The sequence below is a fragment of the Balaenoptera acutorostrata genome, chromosome 8 (genome assembly GCF_949987535.1).
Source record: "Balaenoptera acutorostrata chromosome 8, mBalAcu1.1, whole genome shotgun sequence".
Taxonomy (NCBI): Eukaryota; Metazoa; Chordata; class Mammalia; order Artiodactyla; family Balaenopteridae; genus Balaenoptera; species Balaenoptera acutorostrata.
In genome coordinates, this window is record NC_080071.1 from 24,236,554 (window position 1) to 24,249,971 (window position 13,418).

Consider the following 13,418-nt stretch of genomic DNA (forward strand, 5'->3'; position numbering starts at 1 on the left):
ACACCTGAAGAAGACCTGAGCTCAGGGGAGAACCACAGCCCGGGATGATAGCTTGATTTCAACCTGGTAAGACCCTGAGCAGAGAACCCAGCCACACCGTGCCCAGACTTCTGACCTCCAGAACCATGAGCTAATATATGGGCATTGTTTTTAGCTGCTAATTTGTAGTATTTTATCAGGCATCTGAAAGAAACTAATAACACAGCAAAAATTACTTCTGGAACTTGTCTTATCTGACATTTTTACAAAAGTTCAGTAAAATCACAGGGAGCTTGTGCATGTAGTAGGATTTTGACCTATGGGGAATACACCGAATAGAGATTTAGTTATGCTGACCGTGTGGAATGGCAGAAAAAGTTTCAGTGTGGGTTTGAAGGCAAGGCATTTTAGGAAGAATTAATCCAGATGATATTTGCAAGATGATGGATTGGTCTCAACCAGCAATTATGATTCATTAGAAGGCTGCAGTGAGCATTTTCATTGCTGCCCATAGACATAGGCTCAGCATGTGCCTGTTGAGTAGACCAACAACATTTCTGAGCATCCTTAGGAAAGGTACTGGAAACTCACTAGAAACAAAAGGTCTGTAAAAATTGTAGGGTTAATCCATTCCCAGGATAATATAAAGAGTTACCCTTCTTAACTAGACATCAGGAAGTGCGTAAGTGATAGACAAGTTCCCCAGATATGCAATTAAAATAAGCAACAAGCCAAACTTTCTTAGGAAGTATACATCTTACAGATATACCCCTTATCTGGAAAATTAAAGATTAAGGGACTATTCTCAAGGTTTATAAAAATAGATAAACAGAAGGACTGCCTATTAGGTGTATTGGAAAGAATCTGTGAGTCCAGCTAGTGGGGAAATGCTGCTTCTTTTCTTTCCAGATGTTTCCTTTCATGTCCAGAAAGCTAGGTTAGCATAACACTCCCGACCCCTCTCCATCCCTTTGGTCACCTTGCCCTTGGGAAGGTAGTGTGATTTATCTGGTTGGCAGAATTGGGACAGTATGTTGGGAATGTTTGACTCAGCTCTTCTTTTTACCTCTTAAGAATAAGCCTGACCAAAGGGAGCACATTTTCTTCTCTCATGTCTCTAACTGGGTAGATAAGGCTGTTGTATTCTGGGGTTTAATATTAGGAAGTCTAAACCTCCCAAAAATATAACCAGAAAATGCCATTCGAGACATTTTTTGAGTAGGTAAAGGTGAAGTTTTGTTCCCGGAATTGCACGCTTTTATCATATTTTTCCACTAGTTTAATGTTTGGTGTGTGGTAGGGAAGGAGGTGCTATTTATTGGGTCTCCTCAAAGGTCTTCATTAGAACAAGACAGTTCCTCCTAATGTTACAAAAAGGAATTCTTAAAATTGAAACTAAAACAAAGCATAGTTTTACTCATAATTATTAGTATATTAAAGAAATTTGTTACTTCAAGATGTACACGATGAAATTACAAAGGACATCAAGAAGGGTTTAATGAATCTAATTATTATACATTTAAAAGGATTGATCCCCTTATTTCTGAGATGACATAACTGGGTTATTATATCATTTTGTATAGTATCCTTGGTATGTTTTAATTCATTTGCTCATTATTCATGCAATAATCTAAACCCTTGTGGCATTTTTAACATCTGAAAAAATTTCCAGCATTGGAAAGATTCCTTATGTCAACATATAAAGACTAAAAATCACCTTTAAGCCTCAGCATGGAAGATTGGCAATCCTCATTCTCTTGAGTATTTTTCTTTATTAACTACCACTTTACAACTTGGGTTTTTAATTACTAAACTCTTGGCACAGAATGTGAATTTTACATTTCATAATTATTCTAGGAGTTGTTATGAGCACTATGGAACCAATGGAAAAGTATGACAAAGGGTAATTAACCTTTTAAATACAAATCTTCCTAACAAGACAAAAGAAGTGACAAAAGAAGGTCTAAAATGAAGACCCTGACTAACTGGCCATGTTAGACACCTCATTCTCGTAGTTCCCTGGACCCAGCAGTGAGAAAGATACATGTTGCCTTCATCTAAAAAACACAATTTAAGAATTGTAGGCGCTTCTCTGGCGGTGCAGTGGTTAAGAATCCGCCTGCCAGTGCAGGGAACATGGGTTTGAGCCCTGGTCCGGGAAGATCCCACATGCCACGGAGCAACTAAGACCGTGCGCCACAACTACTGAGCCTGCGTGCCTAGAGCCCGTGAACCACAACTACTGAAGCCCACGCACCTAGACCCCATGCTCAGCAACAAAGAGAAGCCACCGCAATGAGAAGCCCGCGCACCGCAACAAAGAGTAGCCTCCGCTCACTACAACTAGAGAAAGCCCGCACATAGCAAGGAAGAGCCAACGCAGCCAAAAATAAATAAATAAATCTATTTAGAAAATAAATTTAAAAAGTGTTTAAAAAAAAAAAAAAAGAATTGTAGCTTTTCTCTTCTATTTTCAGGAATCTAGGGAGTCGAGGGCAATGTATCAGACAATCCCAAAGGGCTCCAATTACCTTTTTATCAGAATCTCCTCAGCACTTTTAAAAGGATTCTGTACTTTATTATTCCAGTGTACACTGATAGTCTATTTCACAGGATTCTCTTGTGTTATTCCTGTATAAATTAACTTCCCAATTTGAGTATAAAATGAAATTATGCCACTCTTGGCTTGTTTATGTTTATTAAAACCACATAACCCTTCTGCACAAAGGTTTTGATTCAAGTTTAATGAATAAAAATAAACTTCCAATAGTAGGTTCTACCAGAAACTGCATGGCTATAACTCATAGTAGGGTTGGATCTGAAGTAACTATGTTAGTTGCATTTGCTTACACACCCCAGGTGTACTTCTTTATAAGGTTTAGGGAATACTGGGTTATCAGTGACTTAGGGATCCTAACTTCAAGAAACAAGTCACTTCATCCTTGGCATAGCTACAGAGATAGTTCAAAATCATTATTACAAAAAGCAGTAAAAGTAAGATGTAGTTTACTCCATACTCTTTTGTGTCATTTTGGAAGGATACAACTAGAATGAACTTATGCGTGAACACTGAGGGAAATGAGTGAGGATTACATAGAGAGGTATAAAATAAAACAACACTTGTGTTCTTATCAGAATTCAGCACATGTGAATATTTCTATGACAAGTGTCTCTAGCTAGTCACACTCTTCTTAAACTTTACATATTTGGCTACTTTACTGTGAAGAAATGAGCTATGGAATTCTTCGTCATGACATACCTCACTGGGAGTGTATTAGTTTCCTATTGCTGCTACAACAAATTATTACAAGCTTAGTAAGTTGAAACAATATGAATTAATTATTTTACAGTTCTGGAGGTCAGAAATCCAAAATGGGTTGGCAGGGCTGCATTCTGGAGGCTCTAGGGATGAATAAATTTCTTTGTTTTTTACAGCTTCTAGAGGTCACCTGCATTCCTTGGTTCATAACCCCTTCCTCCATTTTCAAGCAATTAATGTCACATCTAATCGTCTTCATACTCTCTTCCTTCCCTCTGCTTCTGGGGTCATATCACCTTCACTGACTGTGACATTCCTGCCCCAATTTTATAAAGACCCTTGTGATTACATTGGGCCCACATGGAAAATCCAGAAGCATCTGCCCATCTCAAGATCCTTAACCTAATCATATCTGCAGAGTCCCTTTTGCAATGTAAAGTAATATATTCACAGGTTCTGGGGTTGAGGGCATAGACCTCTTTCCAGGGCCATCATTCAGTGTACCATAGGGGATATACTTTATTTATGTATGTATTTGTCTACAACACTTCTAGAAAAAGAAGACTTCATATGAATCTGAGAAGCCAAAAACTTCTGGTAAAACATTTCATACATGCATCCACATGACTCCATGTAAAAGATTTATTATGTGAAAGTTGCCCAAACATCTAGCAGTCAGTGGGGAATCCAGAATTGTCAAATGAGAGGAACTTGGTTAGAAGGTGAGGACTAGGAATCTTAACTTCAGAGCTGTGTTTTCATAGCAAGCTTGATGTTTCTACATGGATCTTACGTGTATTTGGAGGAAGATTGAGATCAGGGGCTAATGAAACTATTGGAGTCAAATTCTTCCCTTCCTCTCCTCCATCAAGCCAAACCTCTTGGCTCTATCACTGTTAGTGTTTGAATATCCTGCTTAAAGGAGCAGAGAAGAAGTGATAAGACAGACAGCTTGGTCCCGCTGTGTGAAATTTACTTGGGGTTAATACCAATTTAATAACTCACTCTCTGACATTTTATTTTAATCTTTATGTCAGTTCAATGTTAGCATGCTAATACCTCAGTTTCATTCAATTTCTCAGTATCTATGGTTGATATTCTTTACCCAAATTCTGTCTTCAGATATTCACATATGTTTGGAACTTGCTTAGTCTTTGATTAGAATTTTACATGACATAATGAAATAAAGGTTGTCTTCATGACATGCTGAACATAATACAGGCACCCAAAGTCCTTAACTAAACTTGATTATTTATGGATCCTGATAATATTATGGGGATTTTAGGTTTTTGGTTTTTCTAGTTTTTGTGGTCCTATATATTGGTTTTATAAGAATTTTATCTGCATGTAGATGAGCAGACTCATGGTTTCTATAAGAGTTTAGAGTTAATAAAGCACGTGCCATATGATCATAAAATATTCTGATCTATTTGAGTAAAAAGTTCCATATATTTTAAGATACTATTTTTTCCGGTTTTCTTGTTTATAGAATCCTATGTGTGAGATACTTTTTAAAATAAGAATGTTCATTGCAGTGTTTTATATACTAGCTCAAATTGTAAAAAAAAAAAAAAAATTAAAATAGAACTCTGGGTATATTTTACATATGTTTTTATAAATTAGAATACAATGTGGTTTTAAGGAGGAATGAGGCAATGAGGCATATTTCTATATATTGTTGTAAAACTATATCCCTATGATATAGTGAAGAGTTAAAAAAATTAGCTTAAAAACTAAGCATTTATGATTCCATAAATTTTTGCTAAAAATGTATACATGTAATTATGCATGCTTAGAATAGAAATCTGGAAGGAAACACACTTATACATCAAACTGTTACTAATTAAAACTAACATATTGAATACTTATTTTATTCCAGACTCTGTTATAAATGTTCTGCATGCATCATTTTATGTAGTTCCACAGCAAGCCTATGAATTATTATTATTTTGATTTTGTAGATGAAACTGAATCACAGAGAGATGAAATAACTTGCCAAAGACACTTGATTATCTAACACTGTCTTTGGGATGTGAATATTCAAATGACTCTTACCTCTACTTTTTTTACAGTCTATGCTAGAATTCTCAATAATGAGTGTGTATTACTTTTATAATTATAAAAAAGAAGAAAGGTATTTTTCATTTGGGGAAAAAAAAGATCCCCACAAAAGAGGAAATCAGTGGGAAACACCTGGTTGCAATTTACCAGCTATGATACATTATTTAAAATGCAAGAAAACTGATACTTGAAAACCTGTCTTACTGAGTCTTCAAAATCCATTATTTTTAAAATAAATTCAGTTTAGATGCCCAAATCCCCATGCAATTAATTGAATAAAAATTCAATATGTTTTGTCTTCACATGCTAGTTCCATCTTTTCCTAAAAATTTTTACAGTAAGCTTCAAAACGTGAAATAATGTCTTCATTTTTTTTGGTGGTTCCACTGGGGCACGAAAATGTCTTCATTTTAAAGTTAGTTTATAGAATTTTAAAAACACATAGCATCAATACAATGAAATCACTAAAGGATTTTAAAAATCATGTTGGTTTTAGTTAAATTGTGTTAATGGATTTATAGAATGAAACAAAGGACAACCACGTTTGGAAAATCATGCAGTAGATAGTGTTCTGGTAGCTATTGCTATGTAGCAAACCACCCCAACAAATAAATAATTTATTATTATTTTGCATCGTTCTGTAGGTTAAGTTCTGAGCTGAATTGTTCAAGCTTAGTTTCCTTCATGTTTCAGTTAGATTTCGGTTGTCATTGCGGTCATCTGAAGGCTGGACTGGACTGGCTATCCAAGATGGTGCACTTTACATGGCTGGCAGTTGAAGCTGGCTGATGGTTGGGAGCTTAAGTAGAGCTATTGACTGGAATGCTTACATGGACCTTCAAGTGGCTTGGGCTTCTCAGAGAATGGTACCTTAGTTTCTAGAGGAAGCATCCCAAGAATGAGTGTTCAGTTGTGAGCTTTACAAGAGGCAGAAAGGGGAAGCTGCCAGGCCAATGAAAGTCTAAGCCTGGAACTAGGATAGCATTATTTCTTTCATGTTCTATTGGTCAAAGAGGCCACAGGGTCCACCTATATTTAAAGGAGTAGAGAAATAGGCTCTCTCTTTTGATAGGACAGTGGCAAGAGATGAGAGATAGCGGAGATATTGGTGCAGCTGTCTTTGGAAAATGCCACCTGCTGCAGTCGCTTAAAAAGCAACCTTTGCCTAGTCTTTGCAAAATATATCTGATATAAAAAAGTTATTATGCCATTGACAAGGAAAGGTTAAATTCCTGGATATATGAGCTTGGTTACCACAGGCTATCTCTTCCCAACTGATAGTGATTATCATAAATAAAGCTGACTATGCCTCTTTACATTTCTGACTGTCTATTTTTCTGTCTCAGTTTTTTTGTTTTGTTTTGTTTTGATCACTGGTGATTGGGAAATGGAGTACGCAGAGTGGGAAAAAAGGTTGGCAGTAAAGAGTGAATCCGCAGAGGGGATATTTCTGGTCAAACCATGAGAAGTCTGTGGATAATTGCTGTTGACCTACAAAGTTAATGATCAAAAGAGGAAGATCATTCTTTCTATATAACTGTGACAATATCATACATCTTTGTACCTCATAATTTATAAAGACCTTTCATGTATATTTCTTGTTTTGAGCCTGCATCAAACTCATTTTATGGATCAGTAACCTGAGTGATAAGTAAGTTAAGTGATGCCCTTAAAGTCACATAGCTAGTAATGGAGAGTGAAACAGGTCTTCTGTCTTCAGGACCCTTTCCTTTGTATCACAATACCTTTATAGACTTTTACTGCCAAAACTGTTTGAAAAGCAGGTAAGAAACAAGAATGAGAAGTGGGTAAGAGTGAAGACAGATGTGATTTTGGGCAAATAACTTTATTTTTTTAACCTAGAAAAGAAAAATGCCTTCCATGTATAAATGTTGGGAAGAGTAAGTATGAAAGTGTAATAAAGTCAAAGAGTGTGTTTGATAGATGTCATCTCATACTCCTATTACAGCAATTGTCATTAGTATTACATTAAAGAGACAATTTGGTACAGTAGATAAAGCATGGAGTCAGACAGATCTAGTTTTTATTTTTCAATGTAATCAGTAAAAATTTCTACATTTTTTAAGGCAGAAAGCCACTTCGTGAGAATAATTTTCTGACGTTAAAATTACCTGGGAAACTATTGTTGAACTTCGCCCATATATATTAGTCACATTTGGAAAACTACACTGTGGATAAAGCAAGTTTCCAAATCTCAGTAGCCTACTCAAAAAATGCCTTAGTTTTTGCTCCTACTAATATAGACTAAGGTAGCTGTGGGTTGTCATTGGCTCTGTTCCTAGATCCTTCTTTATTCCAGGATCCAGGATAAAGGGGCTGTCACTATTTGGGGCACATTGTTCTCATGGCAGAGGAAAATTCAATGACTGAACCACACAATGGCTTTTAAAACTTTTGTTCAAATGTGATATATATCACTTACACTCATATTTCATTAGACTAAAACATATGGTTAAGCTCAACATCAATGTGACAAGCATACTTAATTCTTCTACAGGAAGATGATTAAATAATTAGACACAATAAAACAGTCTATTTTAATCCAAGATAGGAATCATGTGACTGCTAAAGTTCCTGGAGGCAAAAAAACCATTTGAAATATTTTTAAGTACTCGTTTCTCAGTGCCTAGCACACAACTTCATACACTGTAGGTGCTCATTGAATATTAATAGGTGAATGCATGATATAGGCAAAGGTTAACATGTAGCAAACCCTTACACTGTGACCCTTTATCTCTCCATGCTCCAAATTGAAGAAGCAATGATTAAAATTTAAATTTCTGTTGTTAGCCTAGATGCGTATTCAAATATACTCAGAAAATGAATAAAACACCCTTTATATAACTGCAATCATAATGAAGGAGAGCAAGCTATTACATGCAATTAGGTGAAGTTAGAGTAGTTAGTTCATTCATTCAGCAAACAGGTTATTAGACCTTTCTATGTGCCAGGCACTGACACAAAGATGTATTTAAAGATGAGTAAGGACTTCTCTGGTGACGCAGCGGTTAAGAATCCGCCTGCCAATGCAGGGGACACAGGTTTGAGCCCTGGTCCGGGAAGATCCCACATGCCGCGGAGCAATTAAGCCCGTGTACAACAACTACTGAGCTTGCACCCTAGAGCCCACATGCCGCAACTACTGAGCCCAAGCGCTGCAACTACTGAGCTGGCGCGCCTAGAGCCCGTGCCCTGCAACAAGAGAAGCCACTGCAATGAGAAGCCCGCGCACCACAAAGAAGAGTAGCCCCACTTGCTGCAGCTAGAGAAAGCCCGTGCGCAGCAACAAAGACCAAACGAAGCCCCCCCCCAAAAAAATTTAATAAAAAAAAAAAAATGAGTAAGACTCAGGTACAGCCCTTGCCCTTAATGAGTTGTAGTGACACCTTAGCAGGTTTATAGTAAGTTTGATGGTGAAAAGTTTTGCAGATTAATTTGTTGTTTTGATTTTAAATTCCCAAACTAGAGTGGGGGAGGTATGTCTGTGTGAGGATATATAATTATTTTAATAAATCCATTTTCTTTGAATAATAGTCCACCTAATCTAAAGAATATGGTAATTTATTTCGAATGTCCTTAAAAATAGGAGGAAACATTGCATAGAGAGATGTCTCGAAGATGCCTCAAATCATGAACAAAATTATCTTTATATTATGGGAAGCAACTATTTAAAAGTGTATGCATTGTACAAAGTATTAGATTTCACCCTTCAAACTCTGCATCAGCTTGTGAAAAGAATTTTAAATTATTTTGATAAGACATATATATGTGCAGAAAAAATAACACGGAGTGCTTTAATTGACACTTTCTTCTGCAAAGACACCATATTGAAGAATTTTGCACTTCATTTTTTTTTCTTAACATAACAAGACATATCTCAGCTACATACCCAAGAGATAGCTAGAGACTAATGAGGGTGTAGAGTGAATACTGGTGGGAAAAAAAGGAACATTTCCAAACCTAACTTAAGCATTAAGAGCCAGAGAATTTAAGGAACAAGATTCCAGAATAATAGACAATTTCTAAAGAACTCAGTTACAAGACCACATTTAAAGAGCTCTATATTAAAGAATCCTAATGAATCATTTGAAGAAAAATCAATGTGAAGAGTCATCTGTGAATTGAATATAAGTTGATAAATAAAATCACATCTTCCAAGATCTCTTCCTAATTAACAACCTGTTACAGAAAACAGGTGGGTTTTTGATATTCAAATAGCTTCATAAGTTATTAAAAATTACAAAAAACATATTAATTCCCTAGCAAAACAGTTTTACATTAAAAAGCATTCTGAAAATTGGCTTACTGCCTTAACTGTGGGATCTGTTTCTGTGGTTAATTAACATGACATTTGATTCTTTTTTTTTTTTTTTTGTCATCCAAAAATTTATTGCTAGAGCTCTAGAAACTAAACCCAGCTTCAGTGTCGCAGAAGCTCTAGAAACATTAAACTTACAAAACGTGTGACAACACACGTGTTTGGAAAAACTCTACATTACCATTCTAGCTGACTGGAACAAAACACTCTGTTTTTCCAGACTAAAAAGCAGGGGCACCAGGACCAACGATCACCAGCTGCCCAGATACCAAAAAATTATGCTTCTGAGATCTCTTGATGTTGATTCCAGACGAAGAGCAAACAAGCTGCCTTACGTGGGCCACTCTCGACAGAAGCCCTTTTTGACATTTGATTTTTACTGATAAAAAATAACACACACAATGCTTTTTAAGATTATTATTATTTGAGGTTATTTACTTAGGTTCATATAGATGTCATTTTAGGGACATTTATAAGAAGTGCCTTTAAAATAACTGTTTTTTCCCCTCATATACTACAGAATAATTTTGGAAGTAAATATAAAGAAGAGTCAAAATTAAGTTATTCATCCTCCTGCATGCCCACAGCCAGGTGAGGATTGTGATGGGGGCAGTGATCACAGGGGCACTTCTAGTGTACGTGCCACCCAGGTACCCTGCTCCGCAGCAGCTGTGCTGCGACTGATTTTTCCCCTGGCAGTACTTGAGCTGGGTTTTACCCTTTCCAGTTGGTTCTCCCATCTCTCTACCAATATGGCAGTGCTCTTGATCTGAGTCACTTGCCTACGTTCTGTGACATTTTTGCAAAGGCTCTAACTCTCTCCTTCCTTCTGCCTCTCTGTCCACCTCCTCCAGAACTACAGTGAAACCCAGCTCAGGTGACAATCAGAAGAATCCCACTTTCTCCCTCAAGTTGCAATTACCCCTTGTAGCATAACGCACTAGGTATTCCACCTACTATGGGCTATGGTACGAATGTATGCTTTGAGCCCAAAATCAAAAATCTGAAAAAAAAAAAACCCATGTCAAACTATATTAATTAGAGAGTAAACTGATCACAAATTGCAATGTGGAAGGTATGGTTAAAAATAAAATATGCCTTTTTAAAAATTTTACTCAAACTTGAGTACCATTTTATGTGCCCCACTTTTATGTGTCCTACTCAAATCTGGTGTTTTTAAAAAAATAAAGTTCACTTTGAAATTCTTATATTCAAAGCTCTGTTAAAGGAACCATTTTTATAGATGTTGTGAGGTTTTGTGGGTTATTTTAGATAAATTTTAGTCTGTACACAGCCTAAAATAAATAAGTGAAAGAAGTAAATAGTGTTGGGGTAGGAAATTTACAAATGAGAATAAAAATAGTTATGCAGAGATGCATTTTGGGGGAATTCATACCCAACCCTAAACTTTTCCTTTTTGCTTTGATCCACTAAAGAGAGGTGCAAGGGAATAAGAATAAACTGTGTCAAGTTCTGATATAAACCTAAAATACAAAACAAAGTCTTTTCTTAAAAGAGTTGTACCAGTGTAAAACAATAAATAGATGGTCTACAGGTGGGAAAGGCGTAAAAACCTTTTGATGTCAAATGGTTTAGAAGTCATGGAACGATAGCATTTTAGAACTCATCACATTTAGGCTCTTCAGTTAACAGATGAGGAATCTGAGCCGGAACATTGAAGGAACGAGACTCCAGAGTAATGAACAATTTTTAAAGAACTCAATTATAAGACCACACTTAAAGAGTTCCATATTAAAGAATCCTAATGAATCGTTTGGAGAAAAATCAGTGTGAGTCAGCTGTGATTAGTAATGGCAGAATTAGTAACAAAGGTGATGAATTATGCCAGAAGCTGCATAAAATGTTCTTAATATTTACCATTAACCCCAGTACCAATATTGTTATTTGCAAAGATATATTTTAGAATGTTTAAAAGCAAGGATACAAAAAACAAAAGCTAATCTCTCTCTTAGTTTACCACTTCTATGACTTCACACTTCACTAGGAAGAAACCCATAACCATTATTTCCAAGTTGTCCAACTGTTTCTTTTGTGTCATTGCCACTGTCAGTCTTTGGTGTAACTGTTTTAAAATCGAAGCTTCATTGAATGCACCATGCACGAAAACAAGTGGGACCAATGAAATGATGATGATATTTATATTGATGGGGTGAGGTAGCCCTCCAAAATGTGACTGCATAGACTGTATAGCTGAGTTATGGTTGTTTCTATGTGGACAATGGCAGGCAAAGGGTGTGGGTGTGTAACTGAAGTACATTTGTCTCAGTGATATTTAATAGATGGAGTTCTGAATTATGTGAACACAATTTATAATGTAGAGCTGTATCACAGAAATGTATTGGTTAACGAAACAGGATAGAACTTGTTCTCATCTTTAACAGTGGACACCCACTGTGGCCATTAGTTACAGCTTTCTAAAATATTGACTTTCTGACATATAAACTTGACCTATATGTTTGTCTGTGAGGAAGTTGATTCTCTTTGGGGGTAACTTCCAAAAAATGGTGAGGATGCCAAGTATAAGAATAATCCTTGTGTGGCAAGTAGCCAGAACATCGTGTCCCCCAAGTTCAGTGAAGTCAATGCCAAACTTCATTGCCACAAAATTTATGAATCAGGGAAACAGGTTTTTCTCTGTGTTTGGAAGTTTACATTTCTGAAGCATTTCTCTGCCATTTCAACGTTTCCTATGAATGTATCTGGTCTTAGAGGTACCTGTGCTGGAAAGTTTTTTTCACCTCCCTGCAAGTAACTACCTTGTAACTACCGCATCAGAACAGGAACAAAAGTAGCATGCCATTCTGGCCTCCAGGAGAATTCAGGGCAGAGCAGAAGCCCTAGGCCCAAAGGGAACGCTGTTCCCACTTAGCCATGCTGGGAACACCTGGGAATCATCATATAGCTGGGAGACCAGCAACCAGGATTAAAAAGGGGACAGAGGGACAGAAGAGAATATGTCCCCCATAAACAGTCACGCCCAAGCTCTGACTGTTTAACCTTTGTGTATAAAAGGATACCTGCAATATTCGAGGTTAGAAGTGTTATGCCTTTGAATTAGTCAAGTACGAAAAACTTGTGTTTTTCATATGAACACATAGTTTTAATGTCTATATCTTACTTCCAATACTGAAACTGAAGGATAAAACAGATAAAACTAGCTTGATTTCATGAGCTGTTTGTTCTAAACAGAAATTTTATTTTACAAGTAGTTGTGATTTAAACATATTGCAGAGTTACAGAAAATTAAAGGGGTTGTAATCAGACTTCTTAAAAGGTGACTCTTCAGGCAATGGCTTATTCTCTGATTCACCCTTCTTGAAATAACTAAGTATGAGGCCTTTTTTCCAAAATGAGAGTTTCTGCAAAGATGTCTGCTGTTAAAATGGAATGATTCTTATATAAAACCAAGGTAATCAGCCAGCTTCATACTTAAAATATAGAATTGGAATAACATTTCTCTTTTTTTTTTTACAATTTGGAAATATCATTTCCACTGACTATTGAATTTTATAGGCTCAAACGTTTTTGCTCAGTAGATTTCTCTCAGATCAGTAATTTTTAGTTACATTCTACCCAGACCATCCTTATGCATCTAATTTATATTAAAAACCCATGACGTATAATAGGTAAGCTTCCCTCTTCCTTTTCCTTTAAGCACTTTCCTTTCCTTTTATTTATTTATATTTTTGCTGTAGCTGTTGCTTTTGCTGTGAAGTAGTAGCTGTCGTTGCTGGAAAAAAAACAGCATCTCATTTCCTT

General features: G+C 36.3%; 1 protein-coding gene and 1 non-coding gene across 2 annotated transcripts in view; both read right to left on the minus strand.

Annotated features, from left to right (window-relative positions):
• The window catches only part of KCNH7 (potassium voltage-gated channel subfamily H member 7), a 447,227-nt gene that overhangs the window by 165,034 nt on the left and 268,775 nt on the right, over nucleotides 1–13,418 (minus strand). The window lies entirely within an intron of this gene.
• LOC114238080 (U11 spliceosomal RNA) lies at nucleotides 9,869–10,002 on the minus strand. Its single transcript, XR_003623507.1, has one exon. It is a non-coding gene; the product is annotated as a U11 spliceosomal RNA (small nuclear RNA).